General features: G+C 35.1%; 1 pseudogene across 1 annotated transcript in view; it reads left to right on the top strand.

The window, feature by feature from the left end:
* Window positions 1-229: 229 nt before the first annotated feature.
* Window positions 230-22957, top strand: part of LOC311171861 (translation initiation factor IF-2, mitochondrial-like) — a 44281-nt pseudogene continuing 21553 nt past the window's right edge. Inside the window, exon 1 of the transcript in view lies at window positions 230-424. The product of the transcript in view is annotated as a translation initiation factor IF-2, mitochondrial-like (transcript). The remainder of the gene's footprint in view (window positions 425-22957) is intronic.

Genomic DNA, 22957 nt, shown 5'->3' with positions numbered 1-22957 from the left:
TAGCTGCTGCAGGCCCCAGTGAACACAGGACAGGACCTGGAAGCAGCCCAATGGCAGTAGGACCCTGCATAACTCAACCAGCCCCAGGATGGATCCTAGAAGCACCCCCCAACTGGCAGGCCATGGCAAGCAGTGTACAATTGCAGGCCCAGCCAATGGCCACAGATGTGACAAGCCCCAGAAAAGGCAATTGCAGGGCCTGGTCTTGGAGGCTGGTGCTCTTGGAGCAATGACCCAGAGGGTACTACTTGAAGAGATAGTTTCATGGATAGGAATGTGGTGGATCATCCTTCAGATAGAAGAGAATAGTGCAGACTTCAGTGGGGTTGACACTAAAGAGATTCACGCTACACTGAACAGGAGGCAGGTGGAGAAAGGAATCTGGGGATCGCAGCCTAAAGTAGGGGACACCAATGGCAGTGGTGTGAGCTCAACTAGGAGCCTGTAGGAGGGATCAGGGAGGTTGTCTGGAGGCATACCTCCTTAAAAGAGGGAAAAATCTTGTGAAGAGTTTGGGTGCTCCACAGAGGCTGGATCCCCAGGAAAGATAACAGCAGAGCAGACATTCTGATCTGCCCTCCCTCTTCCACTCCAGATAGTGCTTAGCTTGTAAGGCACAATAAGGGTGCAGAGACTGCTAAGTGTCTCACCCCAAACCCTATAGGGGAGTGATAGTGGCAGTACCACAAATATAAGCCAGCCACATGCCAACTCATCCACACCAACATTTGGATCCCTCCAAAATCCTCTCCACCCTACACACTCAGCTACTACAAAATACATCTGTGTACACACAGAAGCCAGTAAAGACCTAAATATATACATACATACATGCAAACAAAACCATAGTGTCTCCTGCAGGAAAAGTAAAATACTATAACTTCCTATGTTACTGCTGAAGATATCAAAAACAATAATGAAATGAGGAGAATTCAAGTAGAAAAATGGGCAGAAAAAAAATATAATCCATGAAAATTTGAGACTTCAGGAGAATATATCACACAGTGAAAACAAATCTCCAAAGTATAAACTAAAAATCATGGAAGGTTATAACTCCCCATGAATAGCGTTCAGAACTGCTATCACAAACTCAAAGACAAGTCAAAGTAATTACAAGAGAATTCAGAAAGGGATACAATGAAATTCAGAGAAAACAAATTAATGGGCTCATAAATAAAAGAACAGGAGAAACAAGTTGAAGTTTAATAAGAAAATAACAGAAATTTAGTAGGTAAAGAGTTCAATAAATGAGACCAAGAATTCTAAGAAAGCTTGGAAACTGATAAGACCAAATGGAAGACTGAATGAGTTACTTTGAAGATGGTAATGCACAAAGGACCAGGTGGAAGAAGAGAAATACAAAGAAATACAAAGAGGGGGAAATGAAAAAATTCTTTGAGAATTATCTGTCTCCTTTTCACAATTTGAAGCCCTAGTAGTTCATTCCTGAACAATAGAAAAAGCCCTCATACATGAAGATTGCTTCTGAAGAAAATCCTTGGATTGTTTGATATAAGATGATCAGAAATTATCCACTCACCCAAATAAGAATGTGATTGAAAATCTTTGGAAAAAAATTTCAGAGATCTACCATCAGAATCTAAGTCTTTCATAATGTGAAACAATTTTCTGTCAACATGATCAAGAAATCTCTAAAATTGCCATCTTAGAAATAAAAATCCACACATGTTGGGGGTGTCATGGTCATTTCAGTTGGATGCAAAGGTTACATAAATCAACTTTTACTTTGTTAATATTGTTTTGCTATCTCCCATTTAAATATTTTCTGTGAGAAAATAGATGAGACAATTACATGAGGAAATAAACCATTTTGAACCATTGATATTCTTTCATTATTTAATAATTTTATCAGCTTATATGTGCAGGCATATTGGATGCCAATATATCACACACATGCATTCATGGGGGGCAAGGGTAGTTTTTTTTTTCCTTCGACTTGTTAAAGGGAAGGTATACACAGTATAACAAATTTCAACATCTAATTGTAAGTAGTACACGTTATTTTATAATTTATTTTCACAATTAATATTTGCTTCCTCAGGGTCATCATTAACCTTTAAGTAATATTTCCATACATTTGAATGATACTTATATAGAACATTTATTTAAACCTTTAAACCAGAATTCTTGTTTAGAGAAAACAAGATTATTGCATTGCAAAATAGTTAGCTATAGTTTCCTATTTTAAGCAATCAATAAAATATTAGGTATGCCACCAAATGGATCAAGAAAATGGATAAAATCCATGTTTTACTGTTTTGAGAATTTTATATTTCCAAAAGTAAACTGAGAATTGCAGGGATATATTTGACCAAAAATCAACAAAAACAATAATATTTTGCTAATTTTTAGAAAGGTGGTATTTTTGTAGGTAAATTTTAACTCATTGAGTATATGCCAGTTGCATTTATGATAACGCTGTTGCTAAAAATTAGTTCTCATGAAAAATGCAAGAACTCTCTACATAAAGTCACTTATCTGTACACAGGTTTTGATGCCAATCATCATCTTTTTTTGTGAGTGATTTGTATATAAGCAGAATCATACTTTGCACAAGTTTAACAACAGTTGATGAACTATAGATCAGCAGGTGAACAAATTAGCAGCATCATTTATCAAGTATCATTTGCAGAAGAACGATTTCCTTTGCTCTCTGTGCCCCCTGGAATTTTATAATATTTGAAAGAATTCCAGGTATACAGAGTTCAACATGTACTCTAGTCTAAGCTTATCCTTAAAATAGCTAAATGATGTGTTATTATGTATTTCATCAAAATTGTACCTGGCTACTTAAACACTAGGCATGTGTTAGCTAATGTTCTTTTTACCAGGAACTTATGAAATGAACAATGTCTATATAGGACATTTGGAATTGGAATAAAATGAGGGTGAACAGAGAAAATTTAATGAGAAGAAAACCTCATATACTGTTTGCAGGAATGTAGGCTGATACAGTTCCTTTGGAAACAGTATGGAGATTTATCAAAATATTAAAAATAGGTCTATCATATGATTCGGCAGTTTGATCCCTAGGTATCTACCTGAGGAATGCAAACACACTAACAATTGAAATGGAAGGCCTCCCCAGTGACACAGCGGTTGAGCGCTGGGTTGTGAAGCTGCCCGCAGCCTCTGCAGCGCCGGTTCAATCCCCGGCTGCTCCCCGGCCACGGGAGGAGGGTCCCGCATGGCGCGCAGACCTCTCCTGCCGCCCACTGCTCCCCTCAGCAGTGTACTTCGGTCCTTCTGCCTGCTCTGCTCCCTGCTCTGGCTCTGGTGAATTCTCTCACCCTCCCGCGCTTCTGACTGTACCCAGTGCTTGTATAAATAAATAAAAAATAAATCCTAAAAAATAAATAAATAAATTTAGTTTAAAAAAATTGAAATGGAGCTATATATACTTTTATGTTCACTGCATACTTTTATGTTCACTATTTGTAATAGTCGAGTTATGGAAATAACACCCGCTATTAAAAAAAAAAAAAGATGAAATTCATTTGCAACAAAATCTATAGAACTGGTGGAGATTGTGCTAAGTGAAATGGCAGGAGAATGAAAAAATACATGATCTATTCACTCATGTGGAATACAGAGAAGCAAAACAAAGTAACTGACACAACTGAAAAAAAGAGACAGATCTAGAAATATCATGACAGCATTGAGGCTATGGGGGAACGGATATGGGAACATGGTCTATGAAAACCGACGATGGGTGTTTTGGGGGTGGCTGTGGCTGTGCTGGGATGACAAACATCTGAGGAAGTATGGTCCTATTCTCCTAAATCATATATAACATTGTAAATCAGCGTTATCTCAATAAATAAACTAAAATTATAGAAATAAAGCCCTGCCTTCAAAAAAGAGTGATGAGAAAAAAAATGAATTAATGAATGTAATTGCTTACATTTTTTTTCATCCTATGTCTAAAGTTAAAGGGGGCGATACAAGCTGACAGGTGGTCACAGCAAGTTTACTGGAGTAGAAAATCATGTATAAATGTGTTCCAATAAGACAGCTATTCTTGTAAACTGTGTACTTGTTTGGCAGGTGGTCTCTGTAAAATATTAGTGAAATTCTTCTGTCATACTGGTGTAAATGAGGTCTAGCAAGAATCAGAAAGGGGAGAAAAAAAGATGTAATGTGGAAGGGGAAAAAGAGATGCAGAGGAAAGAAAATTGCAAGGTAAAGGGAAAAATTGTGAATGAAGGAGAAAATGAAGGAATAAAGGAAAAGAAGACTTTTTTAGGATCTCAAGTACAAATTTCAATTTTATTCTTATGACAATATAAAATGTTTAGAGTATTTCAAGTTGATAAGTGATATAACAGGATTTAAATTTAAAAAAAATAATTCTCTATTTCCACGTCAGATAACTGATTACAGGTGGAGCTAACAAAGAGGGAAATCAATTAAGAGGATATTCTAGCATTCCAAAGGCAAAAAAGATGGTGCTATGACTAGGTTTAGTACAGGAAACTAAGTTGTAAAAGAAGATTCAAGTAAGACTCGGAGTATTTTAAGAGGATAATTTTCTTACTCTTCAGTTTGTATAATAAAAATGATCCATCCAAGCAATTTTTCTCAGAATACAATTTGCTTTAATCCAACTTTTACTTTTGCCTAGAGTAGAAGTTTTTAAAATTCTGCCTTACCTGATATTTAATGTCCCTAAAATTACCTCTTTTGTGGCTCTTCAGTGCTCTCACTATAAGCTATTGTGTCTTCCAGGCACGGATGTCTAGTGAAAGCTATTACATTCTCTGCTGGCTGCCAACACTACTGCCAAGATTCCGTTTGCCCTCCATTGTCTACCACATGATTCTGGCACCATATACTACATGGCTGCTCCTCTGTAAAAGCTGTAAACATTGCTCTGTAACCCTAAAAGTGACAGCTGACTGCCTTCCTTCAGTTAGTCAGGATGACCAAAGCATAACTGCCTTCAACTAGAATCTTCAAAACATTCTTACTGTTACTTACAATTTCTAGCCCCCTTAATATGTGTGTGTCAATGCATACACGCACACACACACAAAACACACACACACACACAAATAATGGAATAAAAAAAAAAACAGGGAAAACTAGACTTTTCCCAAAAAATGGATATACATGGCCAACAGACACAGGAAAAAAGATTATAATCATTTATAATCAGGGAAATGCAAAGCAAAACCACAATAAGATTGAAATATAAATTCACACATATGATCTATTAGATGATCCAGCAATTTCACTCCTAGATATATAACCTAAAAATGCAAAAACACTAATTTGAGGGGTATATGCACTCCTGTGTTCCCTGCAGCACTATTTACAATAGTCAAGTTAGGGAAACAATTTAAGTGACCAAAAACAGAATAGTAGGTTAAAAGTGGTATATGTACAAAATGGAATAATATTTATTCATAAAAAAGATGAACTCTTGCTATTTGCAACAACGTAGAAGGAACTAAAGTGGATCATGCTAAGCAAAATAAATCAGAAAGATAAAGACAAATACTGGATAATTTCACTCATAGTTGGAATATAGTGAAACAAATTGAGTCAGATAAAATCAAACCAAAAGCAAACCTTGGCAATCTGATTATAAATTTGAGCCTTCCAGAGCAGGGCGAGGGGGAGCAAGAGAGCTTAGTGGACTATGACGGAGGATTGTGGGTGCCTTGATGGTGGGTGTGATCTGGTACTATATATCTGAAGAGTTATAAACTTTATCTCTGAATCATATAGTGTTATAAACCAGTTACCTCAATAAAAATAATTAACAAAATTTTATAAGTATACTTTAAATGGTGTGACTTGTATTTATTCTTTGCAAAATAAATTTCTTTCAGTACTACCTCTGTATTTGTTTATTATAAAGCTTAAAATGAAAATAAATCAAAATGATATTTTTCACTTAATGTCAGAAGGAGGCAATAGAATTATGAGACTATAGTTGCCCTGCTGGAAAGCAAGAAGAGAAGGATAAAGAGGATTTTCAGGGAGAATAGAAAGATTATGACGCCAAAAGGGACTAAGTAGAAATCTATAAAATCAAGACAGATCAATTTCAAGATACAGCCATATGGACTGCTTTTATTCTGTATAGTAGTAACAAGATAGGTCTATTTGTATGTAACTGGTGGCTGACGCCAAGGACTGTTACAGGTGGTGCCCCCTGGAGGGAGATTGCTGATGAGGATAGGGCACCCCAGAGAAAATGATAAAAAGTATTGCATTTTGGGGTAGAGTGACTGATAATATAAGGGACTGCAGAAGCAACCATGGGTTATTCATTTTTCAGGATCAGGGTTCAGGATTCAGAGTTTGAGGATTCAGCGTATAGGAATCAGCATTTTTGGGGTCAGCAATTTTGGTCCCCACCATGCCAATCTTCCAGAAGTCTCCTATGGGTTTCTCAACATGGAGAGGCCTCCAGGCAGCCAACCTCAGAAAGGAAAAGTTCAGAGGCTTTGGAGTTAGCCAAGCAACTGAAACTGTTCCTGTATTTGCAGCTGTTACAACCTGACAGAAGGCGAAGACCCAGAACTGGGTGCCTCTGAGCTATGTGAGTGTGGCCATTTGTTGGGTCATTTAGCTGCTGCAGCTGCTGTTTTGAGTGTGGCTTGTCTGGTGCTGTCCTGGAGCATCTCGGCAGCTCCAGGAGCATCTCCTATTGCGTCTTCTGTTTTCTTTGTGAGTTGGAGCCTGGCCTATAGTCTGGCTGCCACGTGTCCTCAGTGGCAGAAAGAGGCCATCTTGGGCATGTGGCCTAATGTTCGGGATGGGAGCTCTGCATCCTCAGTGGTGGGAAGACACGAACTTAGCTGCTTTTGTTTCAAATTTGAAAACACTGGACACTGCTTCCAGTGAGGTAAACAGACGTTTTTGGCCTCTGTATCTCTTTGACTTTCCCTGGTCTGTTAAATAGACCCCATTGTTAATGCTCTCTGAGGCTGAGTAGTCTTGCAATTTTGTGCATGGGTGAAGAACTCAGAGAGTGATCGGTCAACTATTTGGGTAGTGTCCTTGGCCAGATTTAGTGTCCCTTGCTTCTTGTATCAGTACTGCTAAGATACGGCCAGGACACAAAGAAGACAAAAAAAAGGTGCAAACAAGTGTGCATAGCATAACATGTATGTTTGTAAAATAACATGTATATATGTTTGTCTATATATTTCTATAAACATGCAAAAATGGTATCTGTTGTAAACTCTAAAAGGAAGAGCTTTAGCTATGTAAGGAAAGCAATTTTTACTCTTTGATAAATTTTTTGTATATATATTGTCTTATAATTGTTTTTCTTATAAAAAACCAATTGCATAACCACAAAATAATGTATGTTCCCACATAGGATTAAAAAAGAAATTAGAACTACTTTATTCTCATCTAGATTCTAAGCTTCTTTTAAGTGGAGAATCATTTAGTTATAGTTATTAGCACTCTACACATTCCTTGGAAGCATTTGAGAGTAAAATTTAAATAGACCATTTAATACCTATGATACTGCCATTGTCTGAAAAGTGGCTGATTAGAGCTCACATGATACATTACAAGATATCAGGGTCAGATGAAATATGTATATAGACTGGACTGGAGTATAAACTCCCTTAATGCATTCAATCCTTTTAAAATATTTTATTGGTGAAACAAGTCTAATAGTTACATTCTCACTGTGCTCTTAGATTTAAAATCCAAATATAGAATGAGGACCGTGTTTTTATTTCTTGGTATTATTTTCAGGATTAAAACTCAGTAAAAGTGAATATGCAAGTTATAGAAAAGAGAAGTAAAATAAAATCAACAATTTTCTAGTACAATTCTACTGATGGAGTTAGGAAACAGCAGGATTTAATTTTCCATCTCATGAAAAATATGTCCAAATTCAAAGCAATGAAAATCTGCACTCCTACAATGGATGTTGCTGAAGAATATAAAGGAATAGCAATGAAAAGAAAACTTTCAATATTTTGCATACTCTGAATGCCATGAAACTTACCCTTACTATCCTACTAAGTATTAAACCTATGCATCCAGGCATAATTCAAAATACTAGCCGCATATTTATTAAATCACAACATAAACCTCAGAAGTTCTTTTAGTTTTTAATATATATAAAGAAATATTTTTGAATAAGAATGTGATGTTTAAGCAATGTTTTTTTCATAGCAAGTGAAAAAGGTTCACTTGGCCTGCAATCCTGCAGAGCAATCTGATTTTTATTTTTAATCTTCACAATGGTTACCACATGCTGTGGCCAAATAAGACTTACAGTGATAGGTGCCAATCATTGTAATAGCTGAAATAAAGAGCTAAGTTGCTTCATGCCCATTCACTTCATGCATATAAGCATGCTTTGGGACAGGAGAGATTATTACATAACATGAAATATAGGAAATACTGGGGAAAAGAAAATTATCGTGGAAAACTAAATGAATATGCCAACAAATATTTATTTAACACTTGTCATTTTCAATCCATATACCTGATTATTTTGATCTTCACATAATTTTTAGCAGAGCACTTTAAACTTAGTAAGAACAAAGCAGAGACTGAAATAGATATTATGAATTCACTACATGTTCCATTGTATTTACTTAAGTTAATCATTATGATATAATCACAGGCATTGTGATTTAATTCATCCTTTCAAAAGAGCAAGCTCTTATTAGTGCATTACTCCTGCTCCTTAAGAGTAAGCCTCTGCAGAACTGTTAAATTGCCATTTCTGGGTTACTGAATGACATTTTTATTAAAGGGGCAGGTAAAACTATTGTGATACATATTTTGTACTGTAAACTGTCCTTGATTAGTTGCAAATGATATTCTTTATTTATTCAATTACTATCTTACAAAGTACAATGAGTTATGTAGAAAACTGATTTAATATTTTTTCTTTTAAGTTTACCATGTCAAGAGAGAATGGATTAATTAACAAGATTCTATTTAAACAGATTTGATCTTTTTCTTTAAGATTTTATTTTATGCATACAAGAGCCAAGGCACAGGCCAGAGGTGTGGGGGGTGAGGATTCACCAGAGACAGAGTGGGGAGCAGAACAGGCAGATCAACTGAAATAAACTGCTGAGGGGAGCAGCAGACAAGTCAGGAGAGGTCTGCTGTGCCATGTGGGTATCTCCCTGGCTGGGGATAGAACTCCTGCTGCAGAGGCTGCAGATAGCTTCACTCTAGGTTGTATCTTAACCCCTTGCACCACCAGAGAGGCCCTAAACAGATTTGATCTTACAGGACAAAAATGTATTTCATCATTTCTCGGAGTCATTTCTTTGATACCCTATGAATTGTTTAAATGATTTTTTTATAGTGAAACCATTGTGGAGAATATGCAATGTACCGAAAGAAAGCTTTTTGAGTTAAAATAAAACACTTTTCCCAAAATATTTTACAATCAAAATAGATAAAATTGTGCAATAAACTGACGCATACTTACAAATAATACCAAAAAATGCACATTTTCTTAGTAGTTATAGTGTGTTGGCACATATCTGCACCATTGATTTTTATCCCTTTTTCTGTTGAATTACGGCTTCAAGTTTCAGTGCACTGATAGGAAAGGACACAGTTATGTTCTAACTTCAGGTATATGGAAAAATAGAATTCATATTACATGGTAAACAACAAAAAGTAATATTCTTGTTCATAATAATTAGTACATTTTAAAATATACTTTTATTGTAAAAAATTAGTTGTATATTGTATTGTAAAATTAAATCAAGATTTAATACTTTGTATTAGTCTAAAGTAAATCAAAATTATCCAAATTTTATGTACATGATAACCAGTCACAATAAAATTAGGCTTTATTCTAGAGAAGAAAGGTGCAGCTGGTAAAGTATAGTTATTAACAATTAACAATAGGTCCCTTGCATAATCTGACTAAGCCCTTTGAGACAGCATCTCAATAACCATTTTACTTTTGCTAAGTGTTTTCTTGGTCCATTAGGTTGAATCCAATTTTCATGGTCCTGTGTTACAAAGAATTCTGTTCCCTCCACCTTCAGGGTTGTCTGGTTTTTATTTGATCCTAGTTAGGGTTTAGTACAGCTACCTTTGAATAAAAATGGGCAACACTTTATGATCAATGCAGCAATTGATAGGAAGGATAATTCACAATTTTACAAGTATATAAAAGTATAAATTGTTGGAAATCTGAATATTTTATTCTAAAATCATTAAACTATGCTATATAAAATACATCATTCTTAAGAACTCTTTTGTGGTATTTCATCAGAACTTGAGTTCAGATTTTTTTGTTAACAACTCTCTGAATTCTATTAATTATTCAGAGGGCGTAAGAATATTCTTTGTAATCTTTCCTAGGGTTATTCATTTAGCTAGATTTGTTTAATTTTATATAAGATACATTTGAGTAAGTATCCTGCGGTACTTTTGTGAATTATATTTAATAACCTTACTTTCTATGAACAGTTTATGGAGACAGTTTTACAAAAAAAGATTCTGGCAAATATTTTCATACTGCAGGAAAGATAAACCCAAACTGAAATTCTAGATTCTAGGGAAACAAGAACTTACACATCTGTTTCCATATGCTCTGTATGTGTCTGTGTGCATGTGATAATACATGTAACTTGAGATATAATCTTATAATGTCAGCATGTTTTTATTTTTTAAAGATTAATTTTTATTTATTTTTGCATACAAGTACTGGGAAATAGGCCAGAGGTGAGGGGAGTGAGAGGATTCACCAGAACAGGAAAATCTACTGAAATACATGGCTGAGGGGAGCAGCAGGTAAGAGAGGAGAGGTCTGCTGTGCCATGTGGGTCAGCTCCGTGGCTGGGGATAGAAATCACATGACAGTGGCTGGTGATAGCTTGATAGCACTGAGACTTTAACCTCTGTGCCATCAGGGAGGCCCGTCAGCATATTTTTCAATACACAACACAGTATTATTAACTATGTTGTACAGCAGATCTCTATAACTCATTTACCTCACATAACAGAAATAATAAAACTATTAAAAAGCAACTCCCTCTAAACCCTGCTCCCTAAGCTCTGATGACAACATCTTATTCTTTTCTTCTGAGTTTGACTATTTTAGATAGTTCACATAAGTGGAATCTGAGAGAACATGTCCTTCAACAACTACTTCATTTCATTTAGCATATTATCCTCCAGTTTCATCCATGTTGTCATATATGGAAAGGTTTTCTTCATGTTTCAGGTTGAATAATATTCCATTGCGTGTACATATACCATATTTTCTTCATCCATTCAGCTATAGAAGAAAATATAGGCTGATTTCTTATTTTAACTACTGGGAATAATGCTGCAATGGAGTGCATATATCTCTTGAAGATACTAATTTCAATTATTTTGGATATATATGGATAAATAATTATATAAAACTTTCATTACACCTCCAACAAATATGAAATATGTAAATACATGAAACAAATACATGTATATAGAAATAAGGAAATAATATGATTGATAATTTAATATCTAGGCCACAGAAAATAAGTTCAGATCTCTGAAAGAAGAAAATGTTAGAAGCTTGACTATTTGAGAATATATTCAAATATGTGTAAGAAAGAATGTTTAGAAAAGTTAAAGATATTCAAAATAACTATTTTTGTAAAAAAAATAACATATTCTCTACCAAAGAACTATACCTCATAAATTTATTATGATTATTATCATGGGTATTGTAAGAATAAAACACTCATTCAGAGAAAGAAACTAGGATATGTCATCTAACAATATTGTACTAAAATTTTCAGAAAACTTAAAACAAAAAAATCCTAATGGCTGTTTTTCATCATAGACTCATTCAACTAATATTTACTCCATGCCCACTACGTTCTAAGTCTAGGAGTTGAATAGCATTCCCAATTCATTTTTTTCATTGCCCTCAACTAATGAAGTGGCCAACCTCCAACCTCAGCCTGATCCCTGCAGCCTGGAATTTATTCCCTCATGTGATTGTGCCAGTATTGCATAACATATAGGATACTATAAAATGATAATGCTTCACTTCAATAAATTGATTAGAAAACACTGTGGCGACTGTCTTGAACACTTTCTCTCTCTTGAATTATTTACTGTAGTGGGATACATAAAGTGAGCAGTCATAACCATAGGCCCATGTGGTTAAGCACTGAAGCCCCTTGCCTGTAGGCATGGAAGTGAACTTGGAAGTCAATCTTCCAGGACTACTCAAGACTATAGCAAGTAACCAAAGCAACAATGGATGTTTTGATTTTAGCTTCATGTGAAAGAGGGCCAGAAGCAATCTGTTAAGCAGTTCCAGACAGTTGACACTCATGAACTTAAAAAATAATAAAAGTATGTTGTTTTGACCTGCTAAATTTGGGATGATTTAGTATGCAGTAATAAATAAAGAATGCTTTGGTATCTAGAAGTAGCAAACTGTTGTAACAAATACCAAAGTTGTAGAACCACTTTTGGGCTGAGAAGAGGGCTTTGCAGAGTATTAGTAGTGAAATATTAAAATGGAAGGACTCTATTACAAAAGAAAGGAATTAGCCTTTGTCAGGAGCATAGACATTTGAATTAACACAGGAGTAACAGGGGCCTCCCTGGTGGAACAAGGGGTTAAGCACAACACTGTGAAGCTATCCACAGCCTCTGCAGCATGAGTTCAATGCCCGGCCAGGGAGCTACTCACATGGCACAGCAGACATCTCCTGTCTCACCCGCTGCTCCCCTCAACAGTGTATTTCAGTCAGTCTGCCTGTTCTGTTCCCCACTCTGTCTCAGGTGAATCCTCACACCTCCTATACCTCTGGCCTGTACCTCAGTTCTTGTATGCATAAACACATAAATCTTTAAAAAAATTTTGGAAAGCATTACTGTTATTTGGGTAGAGACCATGTATGCTGTTCCACCTTATAAAGTACACACCCCTCACACACAAAAAAAGAAAAATAAAGTCACCAACTAACATATCAGTATGAGTGAAGTAGGGAGACCCCGTCTAAAGGATTGAATCCTATCACCATTCTTTCCTTCTCTATATGATTTTTTCCACAGAAATATCAAGAATTTAGACTGAAATGGAAATAGTACAAATTTTGGACTCCCAAATTCTATTGGAAGACAGCTACTGTGAAAATTTCTCAGCTACTAACATAAGCTCTCTACTACTTAAAAGGAGGTTTGACTCAAATTGTAGAACTGAGAATTCAAAAAGGAGCCAAGGTCTAGAATTAAGGATTATTATTAACAGGACTTAGATGTAATCAAGGAAATTCCACTGAATTTTTATTCCACTGAAGTTCAAAATTGTAATGGACCAGTGAGTTCTCTATGCACCCCATTTTCTCCTTTGATAAACAAAAAATCTTCGTTATGAGTTATCCTATTTCTGTATCTCCATTAAACATTGGTTTGCAGGGGTAAGATAATTTGTCTGGGAAGTTTATTAGTTTGAAGAAATATTTGCAGAGCTGAATTTATGAAACTAAACCCAGGGAGCTCAATCTGGATTTTAAGGTGATTCTGTATTGGAGGAATTGGAAGTTTTTGGAGATCCTCAGAGAGAGTGCTTATTTTTGATACAGGATTGATAAAAATAACTAAGGGACAGAAAGTGAACTATGTTGTCAGCCATCGAGATGACCTCCAATGTTTCTCCATTATTCACGCCCTGTACAATTACTTCCCACATATTAGGGATCATTTGTACATGATTTATCTATCAGTATAAAAAATATTGACCAAAACAAAATACAATTTTGTATTAGAATTTCTGTGGGTCAAGAATCTAGGCCCAGGTTAGATGGTCCCTTTGCTTCAGAATCTATCACAAATGTAATATGTGTTGATTAGGGCTGTGTTCTTATTGAAAGTCTCAACTCAGAGGAGGAGGCTTTTCTGAGCCCCATTCCCATACCAGACAGGCTCCCCATGTGTATAGCATTCAACCCACCTGGCTTTGTGTGTGCGCGCGTGCACACACACACACACGAGACAGATAAAGACTTACACATCAATATTTTGAAATATTTAAGGATTTTAATACCAATGACTTATTGGTTTTGCAGAAAATTTCCTCAATTATATCTTAGAGAATGGCTTGCTTTAGTCCCTCACTAAGCATCTGTCATCTGTCTTACCATCCACTAGCTCACTAAGAATCATAATATCTGATTTCTTCTCTGGAAACATTCACAGACTCTTGACTAACCAATAAATTTAGAATAAGAGTGGTTGCTTCTACTCTGCATTCAACTGCTCATGCTTCTGGTAAAAGTTGTTTTCCTTCATTTGGAAAATATCCTTTTATCATTACATAATCAAGACCGTTTTTCCTAGTGATTTTCCCTTCTTTCAGGAAATTGATTTTTCTCCCTACACTGATATTCCCTTCAAAATAAAATCCATTTTTCCCTATCTCATGTATAGTTCCTGATTCTATATCCCATGCCAGCTGCCACCCAATTTCAATCTCCCCATTTATGTCAAAACTCTTACTAAGAATTGACTGTTTTTTGTTAAATACCTCTTTTCCCATTCTATTTGTGATTCCAAACAGACTCCTATATCTGCAGAAAAAGTGCGATGTTAAAATTCAGTAATCCCACCTATTGGATATCTATCTTAATGCCTTGGAAATTAGGTGACAATAGACTTGACAGAAGCTGGAGAGTTGATGGATCTGCCCAGCAAGAGCAAGAGTGATGAGATGCTAATAGAGAAAGAAAGGGAGGGAAAGGGCTACTTGCCATCTTTGTCTTCTGCTCCTTAAACTGCAAGTGCCACACACTGACTTCCTCTGAATAGAAAACAGATTATCCAGGAACCTGGGAAACATTGCCCTAATGAGTGAGCTCCCAGATGAGAACAGTTTTTAAGCAAACATGGTCAGTCCGGTAAGCATAACAATGATACAATGTGTCTGAGCAGAAACAGGCCTTGGGACTAAAACAACAAGCATTGAATAAATATTGCTGATTCCATGAATGTTCTGAAATGTGAGGTAGATTGGGAAGTTACGATGTATTAGCTTTTATAGATATTCTTATGTTAACTAAAACAGAAAATAGAAATATACACTCCATTTTATGATATATATATAATTTCAATTTGGTATAATTATACCATTATGCATTATATGTTTATTATGACTGTATATATACTAAAAATACATAGTAAAGGCTATTTTAAGTATTTTCTAAAATAAAAAAATGGTAAAATTAAATTTTAAACCAACTAGAAAATTTTTAACCACTAGAAAAAATTATTGCACATAGGAAAAATTTTTAACTAGCTGAAGAAATATTTTAGCCTTTTAAATTTGCCACTAAATATTCTATTCCACATAAACATCTTTTAAAAATGTTAATGTCTCATATAAATGATCCTCAAATAAATGTAATGATTGGCTGATTTTTCATCATATCATGGAGGTCAGAAGAGAGAAGAAAGTCATATTAAAATAAACACATGCAATTTGCAGCAACATGGATGGCGCTGGAAGGGATCATGCTCAGCAAAATAAGCCAAAAAGAAAAAGAAAAATACCGGATGGTCTCACTCATAGCAGGAATTTAGAAAACTTAAATAAGGGACCAGGAAAATGAATAACTATAAGATAGTGAAAATCAAAATCAACAAAAAACTATGAACCAGAGACACTTTTAGGGGGGCGGGAGGGGAGGGATTGGGGTCAGAATGGGGGGGCTGCAATTGTATGGGGAATATAACAATAAAATTTATTTAAAAAAAAAAATAATAAAAAAAATAAAAGTGCTGAAAGGAAAAAAAAATCACTGTGAACAAAGAGTTCTTTATCTGGCAAAATTGTCCATTAAAAATGATGGAGAGGGCCTCCCTGGTGGTGCAAGGGGTTAAAACACAACCTATGAAGCTATCCGCAGCCATTGCAGCACAAGTTTGATTTCTAGACAGCCAGGGAGCAACCCACATGGCACAGCAGACCTCTCCTGACTTGACTGCTTCTCCCCTTAGCAGTGAACTTTGGTCAATCTGCCTGTTCTGTTCCCCACTCTGTCTGCGGTGAATCCACTCACCCCCTACACCTCTGGCCTGTACCCTAGATCTTGTATGCATAAATAAATAAATCTTTAAAAAAAGATGGAGAAATTAACATATTCTCAGATAAACAAAAGTAAAGGAGTTTGCTACCACAAGACTTGCCCTAAAGGAAATGCTAAAGGGAGCCCTTCATGTTGAAATGAAAAGATACTAAGACAGTAACTCTAAGCTATATGAAAGAATAAAGACCTTCTGTAAGGCAAATGCATGGACCTAAATGTAGTTCCCTATTATTGCATTTATAAATCTGTATATTTCCTAGAGGATTTAAAAGACAAATATATATAAAAATCTGTTATTATACACACAATAGATAAAGATATAATTTGTGACAATGACATCCTAAATATTGCAGGGGCAAAACTGAGCTCTATAAAGGGAGAGTTTTATATTCTAGTAAAGTTCAGTTGGCATCATTTTGAACTACATGTTATTCTTTTAGGACACTAAATGTAATCTCCACATAACCACAAAAAAAAAAATCTGAAACCATAAACAAAAAAATGAGAAGGGAAAAAAATAATTCATTATAAAAAAATTCAACTGAACACTAAGAAGGTAACAATGAAGAAATCAAGGGACAAAAAGGTATGGGACATACAGAAAATAAATAGCAAAATAGCAAGAGTAAGTCCTTCTTTATTAATCATAGTTATTTTGTTGGATACTGTCATATTTACATTAATTTTCTACAAACCCCACCAATAATTATTGAATTTATACCTCATAACCACTGACCTAGCACTAATAGCATATTATTTTAAATTTTTATTATGGTAACATTTTACAACACTGTATATGCAAGTAGATTAAATTCAACAATCAAAAGACAGAAATTGAAGAACTGGACACAAAAACAAAATCCAACTATATAGAGACTATCAGAGAAGGAAATAGTAAGTGAAAGTTTGGAAAAATACACTATGTGAACAGTAAACAAAAAAGAGCTAAAATGACCCTATTAATATTAAAGGAAATAAACTTTAAGTTAAAACCTATGTCAAGAAATAAAGAGGATCTTATAGAATGATAAAAAGGTCAACTCATGAAGGAGATACAAAAACTATGAACATAAATATTGTTGTTGGTGGGATTTCAAATGTTATCAGAGCTGTGAAAACAAGTTTGTTTGTTGCTTAAGAAGCTAATAAACACCATGGCACAACAGCAAAATGGTGCAAACAACTCAAATCCATCAATAGAAGAATTAATTTTAAAAATATAGTGTATATATTATAAACAAAAAGTATGTTAAAGAATCATAGGGATTGTCATGAGGTGAGAATGGAAAGTTATTGTCTAATGATCATGAAGTTTCTCTTTGGATGATTAAAACACTTAGGAACTAGATAGCAGAGGATAGTTTATAATACAGTGATTGTAACATAATTGTACACTTAAAAATGGCTTAAAGAGCAATTTTTATTGATATGTACTACTATTAATATATATTTTCTTATTGTAGTAATAATACAAATATATTTAAAAGAAATATTTTTAAAAATTAAGAAAATAAGAAATATTTAAATAAGATTTTTTTTTATTTAAATATTCTTTTAACTGCAGGTTTATTTTCCAGGAGGTTAGTTATACCTAAAGCAAGTCTGAGTCTTTCCCAATAGCTTTGAAATGCTCAAATCTTTCACAAGCCCTCGGTTGACTCCACTTGAGTAATGTGCTCAATCCTGAATCTATCACATTGATCCTAGGAATTGAGTAATCTAATTGGACTGTCAGTGTTAACTCTTAAAACCACAACTGTAACCAAAAGTGTAGATAATACTACCTGGAAAAAGGTAAGAATCAACCTCTTCTTAGAGAAATTCTGCAATCAATAAAGAGGAAGGCAAATCAAAGTAACAACCTGAGATAACTGTCTTTATCATATGTTTAGAATTAGACATAAAACTGTAAGTTAGGAGAAATTAAAGTTTTAACAAATATCAAAATATTTCACAGGATTTTCAAACTACAGTGATTGACGTTTTTCATTGAACTGTTGCACAATGAAATATCTCAAATAAGATATTGGATTCTGTAAATGTATTGTCTTCTAAATCTCTTATTTGAAATAATTTCATAATGAAGGACGATCAAATATTAATTAGCAATCATTTTGCAGCACTTAATAAACTTTAGAAACTGGCTGTGTGCTTGGCTAAAGAAATAAAACATCTGACATTGCTTTTATTAATGGCTCCTGCTATATGACATTAACTTTCAGAGACATGCTTCCTTATCATAGCATTGCACCTCCCTTACCCCTTCATATTTAAGGAACTCAATCCCAGCAGTGAAATACTGGTTTTCTGGCAAATACCCTACTAAAATTGTTTTCAATTTCCAAATGCTAATTATTAAGTAGTTGAATATGGCAACTTCTGTATTTTGATTGCAATGTCTAGAACACTGAAGAAAAGAACCAATTTGCTCCTATTTGAAGTAAAAAAAGTTAGTTTCTAGGGTGTCCTTCCAGATAATGCATTTATTTCAGTTTTCTGCCTCACAATGAGATCTGGAAAGATAAAGTTGTTGGACCATGATGGAAGGTGAAGATATTTAGAGGCAGAAGTGGTCTTGACACCCTGCATGTAATAATATTTTGGAATAGTATGTTCAGATTAAAATAATATTATTGAAATGCTTGACACATTCAGAAAAGAACATGCCTCTGGACATGATGCTGTAATGAATGGCAAAATACATTAGAATATCTGATGTGAAAATAAGTTTATAAAAGATAAATTATGAAGTTGGCAGACAAAAAATTTTGCTCAAGGTATTCACATATTATAAATGTCACTGGCAGATGAATGTAAATGTAACTTTCAAGGGATATGTTGAAACTTTTGTGACAGCTTTTAGAGGAAAACAATGAATTATCTGACACCAGAGTAGTACAATTTACTACTGGGTTATTCTAGGAGGAGTAGTTACAAAATGTTATTTTTAATTAGCTGCCTGCTTCTACCTAGAGGATTTGGAACTAAAATATTTTGATTAGTGAAATTCCCCTCATGAATTCCATTTATAGAACAATTCTTTTTCAAAGCAGGTCATCCCCAAGATCTTTACCCTTTTGGTCAGTTACCCCTCACAGGGCTCCAGTAAAAAGTGCAGCTTCAGGGTCTCCCTGCAGCTTCAGGGCCTCCCTGGTGGCGCAGCGGTTGAGTGCTGGGTTGTGAAGCTGCCTGCAGCCTCTGCAGCGCCTGTTCGATCCCCGGCCACCAGCGAGGGTCCCACATGGCTCGCAGACCTCTCCTGCCGCCCACTGCTCCCCTCAGCAGCGTATTTCAGTCGATCTGCCAGTTCGGCTCTCCACTCTGTCTCTGGTGAATTGTCTCACCCTCCCACGCTTCTGACTGTACCCCAGTGCTTGCATAAATAAATAAATCAATCTTAAAAAGAAAAAGAAAAAGTGCAGCTTCAGAACTGATAAGACTCTTTTTGCTATCGTGCAGCAGTTTCAGAATTTAGGGTGATTGCGGCTATTAATCATAATCACCTTGTAACTAGAATGATAAGCAGTGGCATAGTATTTATTATTATCACCCCAAAGTTTTCACACCAGTTTAGCCAGTACAATTAATTGGACCATTGTGGTACAAAATATCAAATGCACCTCTAAACTGCTTAAGTTCTCTTAAGATAGTTGAGACATTAGGAGTCTCTGGTTTGTATTTACTATCATTTTATATCAGTTCGTTAGGGTATGGTTTGTGGCAAATAGCACGCGTATTTGGAGAATCTGAGAGAGGGAGGGACTCTAATTTTGTGTCCCATAGCTAGTGATAGGTAGCAATAGGTATTTTATTCCTATTCAGGGCTCATTGAAGACTTCTAGGATATCTTCAAACATTTTATTTGATGGACAACTTTGGCAATTTAACATCATCAGAAGTAGGAAAAAAAAATTGCTTTACTCCATTGCCAGAGGAAAAGGCATGTCAGCAAACACGAGCCCAAGGGATTTGGCAAGTGTGCTTCATACTGATTTTGTCATGGTTTCATGCCTATGGTTTGCTGAGCACTCTATTCTAGAAAAACTAAACAAATGTAAACTAAAGTTCCTTTTGCATCACTTCTCTCTAAACCACAAACATAAATACTTTCATAATCTACCATTTGAACTATACTAATGGAAGAGCCAAGTTGATCAGAATCACAGGTGTCAGTGTTAAACTCAGACTCTAAAATCTTGCTTTCTATCTTGCACTTTCAGCCCTCTCTATCATGCAAATTCCTTTCATTTCCACATAAAGAAGGTGGAGAGCTGAAGTCCAAATTCATGAATAGATGTTATTTAATTCTAGGTGGTATATTTTATCTTTGTTTCTTCTTAATGCTTTTTGTAATAAGTCACGCATCAAGCAGAAAGTATAAATCATGTATGAGAATCACTAAAAACCTATTTAGCCATAAAGCTTGGTTTAAAAAAAAAATAGTCTCAAGATCATAGAATAATGTGCAGTTCACATGGGTCTCTGCTCCTCAGATATAAAAAGTGTATTGACTTAGCTGATATTAAAAGATAATTTCTTTACCTACCTATACATCCTTGAACAACAGTAGTTTAATTTTCCTCACTATCAATTTTTTGGAGTTTGGTAAAGTGGGAAGTTGTAGTTTTTTTTTTTTTCTTTTTTTTTTTACTGCCTTGAAAGTAAATGTATCTTTGAATAAATTTCCATAGTTTTATCAAACAGTACAGAAAACACCCAGATAATTTAAATTCAGTCCATATTCTAAAAGTGTATATGCCTCTCATATTCTTAGTATCCTGCTGAGTTTCCTTCTTTTTCTCAGTATGCACTCTCAGAATTTAGCTCCTATCTAAATTTTCACATTGACTGTCTTCTATATCAATTATTAATAGATCATATGAAGTTCAGAATCTGAAAGTTCAGCAAAAGCAAAATGAAAAACAATAGGAGGCTTTAAAGTGTTTAGGTTGGATAATAAGAACAGAAAATATTTATGAAAACCTTACTATGTTCCTGGGACTGTGTGAGGCATTTTATATCTAGTAATTCACTAAATTTTCACATAGATTTAATGATTTTCTAATTACCAAGAAGGAAAGTTGAAGCTTGGAGAAGCTAAGTAATTTATCCAGCATTACTCAAAGGGATTGAGCCACTTAGCTCAGAATTGGAAGACTCAAAAACCAGTGCATTTAAATGTTTTTCTCTGTGGCTCTGTTGCCCACATAAAGAGATGCCTCATGACAGAAGTCAGTAGATTTATCTAATTCAAGAAAACTGTGAAAAAGAAATATTGTCCAGACTGCCGTGAAACAAGATCCCTTCGTATGAATCCCAAAAGTACTTCCACAATTCTGATGGAAGTCACTTTGAGCACAAAAATTGTAAGCTATGAATTTGGTACAATATTCAAATTCTTTGTTCCTAAAACATTATTCAATATTTATGTCCCGTATGTTTTCCCTCATATCTCAAATCGATCATATTCTTTTTATTACCATTTAACCAATGATTTCCAGGGGAATAAGTGAATTTCAGCTAAACTTTGAATAGTGGCAACATTTCTAATAATTATTGCTATTGACTGATTGTGTCCTACTAGAATCCATATATTGAAATCATAGACTTCCATCTAGGTGATGACATTAGGAGATGGGCCTTTGGGAGATAATTATGTCATGAGGATAGAGAGAGTTTTGAACTTGCTCAGGACTTATTGCCCTTTTCTAGTTTTCTATTTTGGAAGGGGACTGCCTATACAGACAGCTTCACCACTGTATTTTGGAAATGCATAACATTTTTGATTTCACATGTTCATAGCAGGAGAGTAGTTTGCTCAGAATGAACCAGACCTTTTGCTTTACCCATAACTGATTGACATATCTAAATGACACTTTGGATTTTAAAGTTGATTCTGGGGAAAGTAAAGCATTTGGGAGCTCTTCGGATAGAACGCATAAATTTTGCATGGACTGGCATGAATTTTAAGGGTCAGGGATGTGATGTTATAGATTGAATATTTGAGTCCCCCTTCAAAATTCATATATTTAACTCTTAACCCTGAAGGTGATGATATTAAGTGGGACTTTTGAGAGGCAACAGCGACATGGGGGTAGAAACCCCATGAACAGTATTAGTGTTCTTATAAAAGAGGCCTGAAAGAATTTCCTCTCTTTTGCTACCATGAGAGAACACAGTACAAAGAGTCATCTGTGAACCAGGAAACAGGCCCTTATCAAATACTGAATCCACTAGCACCTTTCCAACTTCCAGAAACATGTGAAATGGATTTTTTTATTGTTTATAAGTCACCTATTCTATGAATTTTTAAAGTAGTTTAAATGGACTAAGACAACTAAAACATTTTTCCATTCATGAGGGAACAATTAAGGATGAAAATAGTGACTTAAAATGGTTGCCTCAAATGAAATATTCTTTTTTCAGCATTTGAGAAGAAGCATGCTTTTGAAGAGATTTATAGATTATCTCCAATTATGAAAAGAGTGCAGACTTGAAAGCCCAAAGATGGAAAGAAAATAATAACACTCCAAATTTAAAAAAACATAAAAAACAAATTAATAAATTTGCCAAAACAAATAATATACATGGGTCCATTTCATTATGTTTAAAATATAATATTTTAGGGCCTCCCTGGTGGTGCAAGGGATTAAGACTCAATTTATGAAGCAATCTGCAGCCACAGAAGCATGAGTTCAATCCCAGCCAGGGAGCTACCCACATGGAACAGCAGACCACTCCTGTCTTGCCTGCTGCTCCCCTCAGCAGTGTATTTCAGTCAATCTGCCTGTTCTGTTCCCTACTCTATCTCTTGTGAATCCTCTCACCCCCTGCCCCCGCAACTCTGGCCTTTACCCCACTTCTTGTCTGCATAAATAAATCTT

This window comes from Talpa europaea (genome assembly GCF_964194135.1).
Source record: "Talpa europaea genome assembly, chromosome: 6".
Lineage (NCBI taxonomy): Eukaryota > Metazoa > Chordata > Mammalia > Eulipotyphla > Talpidae > Talpa > Talpa europaea.
The sequence above is the reverse complement of the archived record's forward strand: the minus strand, read 5'-3'. Positions and strand labels throughout refer to the sequence as shown.